The 3,560-nt window shown below is 32.2% G+C and overlaps 1 long non-coding RNA gene across 1 annotated transcript; it reads right to left on the bottom strand.

The window, feature by feature from the left end:
* Positions 1–613: 613 nt before the first annotated feature.
* On the bottom strand, positions 614–1,154 carry LOC116351761. The gene is made up of 3 exons (XR_004202196.1): positions 950–1,154; positions 785–883; positions 614–718 (listed from the first exon to the last, which is right to left on the bottom strand). It is a non-coding gene; the product is annotated as an uncharacterized LOC116351761 (long non-coding RNA).
* Positions 1,155–3,560: the final 2,406 nt, after the last annotated feature.

Genomic DNA, 3,560 nt, shown 5'->3' with positions numbered 1-3,560 from the left:
TTTTTTTTCATAGATTGAACAAGAATCTAATGTAAAAAGTAATACCAATGCGACACCTACCGTTAAAATAGAAAAGGAAACTTATTTGGAATTGTAACATTTTGGTCCGCCATAACAGCATCTTCGTTTTGCTTCTCTGTGATTGGTCAAGTAAAACGAAGATGCTGTCATGGTGGACAAAAAAGCTACATGGATACCAACTAAGTTTCATTTTGCATTTTTACGGTAGGTGTCGCATTGTCATTACTATTTACATTGGATTCTTATTTAATCGAAGAAACATTTTTTGTTGAAATTATTGTAATTTATAAACAAATTAATTTTTTTATAAAAAAAAAATTTTAATAAATTTTTTAATGAAAAATGTTAGAAAAATATTTTATGACATGTTTTTTTTTTCAACGATTCAATAATTATGAATGTGTATGCATTTTAAATGAAGAGCTTATACATTGTCAAGCCAAAAAAGTATTATTGTGAAATGACAGAGTGACATTTACATCAGCGCCGTATATCGAATTAATTTCGCTTGGCATAGGGGGAAATATTTTGACAGATAGTACTCGATCCTTTGATTGAATTAAAGACAATTCAAAGACTCAATTATTTGGATTATTACCACTTTTCGCAGCGTAATGGAGTGGCGTTATTTGTTTATAATCTTTGGCATCAATAGTAGCGTTGTGTTCGATGAGAAGTTCTGCCACAGCAAAACTACCTAAGAAGTTGAACAGACAATCAGAAATTGAAGTGAATTCAAAGACGCGATTATTTGGACTACTACCACTTTGCGCAGCGTAATGGAGTGGCGTTAATCGTTTTCTATTCATCGCATCAACAGTAGCGTTGTATTCGATGAGAAGCTCTGCCACAGCAAAACTACCTAAGAAGTTCAACAGACAATCAGAAATTGAAGAGAATTCAAAGACTCAATCATTTGGATTATTACCACTTTCCGCAGCGTAATGGAGTGGAGTCATTAATGCCCTGGAGGTTTTTGCATTAACATTTGCATTTTGATTGACTAAAATTCTTGCCTCATCAATATTACCTGTTAGATTGATTCACAGCCATGAAACGACAAGGACAAAAAAAGTGTAACGTTTTTTAATGTCAAAATATTGACGTTAGATCGTCATGACATTGGTAATAGTAGTTTGAATTACACTTCTTATGAAGCCATAATAAAGTTCATATTAACCCTCTAACAGAGTATCATGATTTTCTGCTGCTCAGCATATAGCTGAGAGCTGAGAAATGCTGAACTCGTGCGGCTAACAAATACGAAACGGATGCACGATACATATTCCCCTTTCGCTTCGTATGTTGTACCGTTGACGCTATTGCCGGTACAACGGTAACACACTAAATTTGCTGAGCAGCAGCAAATCATGATACTCTGCCCTCTAATGCATCAATTTTTACCAGAATTGGGAACTTTTTTCTAGTTGGATTTGTTGTGAAAACACTAAAAACTAATGGATGGTTCGGAAAAAGTGCAAAAAAACCGAACCCCGCCTAAAGGCATCGAAATTATTTTTGATTGTTCTTTCAAGAAAAATCCGACATTTTTTATAGAAAAATAAAATGTCTTACATCCGTAAGATGAACTTTTCCGCACTATGATCCACAACATGCATTTATTACAAATCTTTTACTCAAAGAATTCAGGAGAAAACTGAATCTGACATTAGTTTTACGATAAAAATAATTTTTGATAGACTTTTCAATGCCTGTATGATATCGTAATCATGTGAAAATTTGCAGATGTTATTTTTTTAAAGGAAATTTCAATGGAATTGAGGGGTACCTTCCATACGTAATTTTCGTTTTTGAGCGGAATGTTATTTTTGTGTGATAAAAATATCCTGTGCAAAGTTTCAGCTCATTACGATATCATACAGGCATGGCTTCCATACATGAATTCAATTTTTTGACATTTTTGTATGAAAAGTGTGTCGAAAGTTTTTTGTATCGCAAAACTTACGTCATATTCGGTTTTCTCGTACCCAAAAACCCCCCAATTCACATTTTTGAGTGTTTAAGTATACATTAAATATCACTTTTGGAAGAAAAATTGAATTTTTCCCATGGATGACCATGGGCATCACACCAGACATGACACTTCACTATGTCATTCAAAGTCGCTCAAAATCTAATGGTTTCTATTACTCGGCACCCCCAATCATCCTGTGAAGTCAGATTTTGAATTACTTTTCTGGTTTGAAAGTTATCATGTTAACAAATTTTTGCGTACAGGGTACAGGATGCAGGGTACAGGGTACCACGCACATACATTCGGATATCAAAAAAACGCTAGATTCGTGTTCCCTGACTCCTAAAACACCAAGAAAACATGTTTTTTGAGGGTGCGGAAAAGTTATACAGATGCAAATTACGTGAGAGATATACGGAACGTTGGAAAAGTTTTTTTTTATGACGTTGGTAGTTATAAAAAACATACAAATACAATTGCAACGATTACAAAAGAGTAAAAAACAATTATGACTCCTACTGCATAGTGGATACATTGTTTTTCTTTCAGCTTATTTCTTTATTAGTTTTAAAATTTCAAAGTGTTGCACACAAACAAAGCAAAATGTCAAAAAACAGCTGTTCGACCGAACCATTCATAACCAATTTCTATGATATTTCGAAAAATGAACTAATTATTTGGGAATTTTTTAATCTGTTTAGAATAAAATAAATTTTTAAACATTTTTGGTACTAACAATATTTTAATAAACATTCACTTATTATTTAATTTTCACAATTTCCATCAATTCACAAAATTTAATTCATAGCACTAGCATGAAGTTGGTTATATGTCAACCTTTATTCATTCGTATAAAAACATATTATGTTCACGCACACATAAATGTTGGGGAGTTTTGACAATTCCTCTTTGATTGATTTGCATAGTTCTGCCTTTAGATGAAGTAGACAAGATTTTTTTCATTCTGATTTCATCAGATTATACGGAAAATTGAGTAATATTTCTAAATTGAAGAAAAAAATTTAATTACTTTTTTCATTTTTCGCGATTTTTCATCATTCAATTGCAACGTTATATGAAATGGTTCATTCACGGAACGCAGAAAATAAAAACGCGGAAACACTAAAATGCAGAAAAATAAATGCAGAAAACCAAAAATGCAGATCAAAAATGCGGACCGTGATGGTTGACCTTAATAGCAGTGTTAAATGTTGTTACACTGACATGGACATGTCAGTCGAGGTCTCATTTTAAATTCCTAAGATTTTTCAGACGAAAATATTTTTGTTCAGTCTATCAAAAAAGAAACCTCTGTCGAGATGAAGAACGAATGACGGAAACAAAACTTGAAACACAACAATTCTGATATCAATTTGGTAAAAACGAATACACATTTATATATTTGGAACGTTGATTACACTTAAAGTAAAATAAATAGTATATTTAATATATATATGAATGTCCGAGAATGAAAGTGAGTCTTCTCCTGAGAACATAGAAATGTGTAACAACTCTTTAAGATTTCATTGAATTGTAGTACCAACGCAAATTTAATTGAAATGAA

The sequence above is a fragment of the Contarinia nasturtii genome, unplaced genomic scaffold (genome assembly GCF_009176525.2).
Source record: "Contarinia nasturtii isolate CC-2019 unplaced genomic scaffold, AAFC_CNas_1.1 Cnas_scaffold_6220, whole genome shotgun sequence".
Lineage (NCBI taxonomy): Eukaryota > Metazoa > Arthropoda > Insecta > Diptera > Cecidomyiidae > Contarinia > Contarinia nasturtii.
The sequence above is the reverse complement of the archived record's forward strand: the minus strand, read 5'-3'. Positions and strand labels throughout refer to the sequence as shown.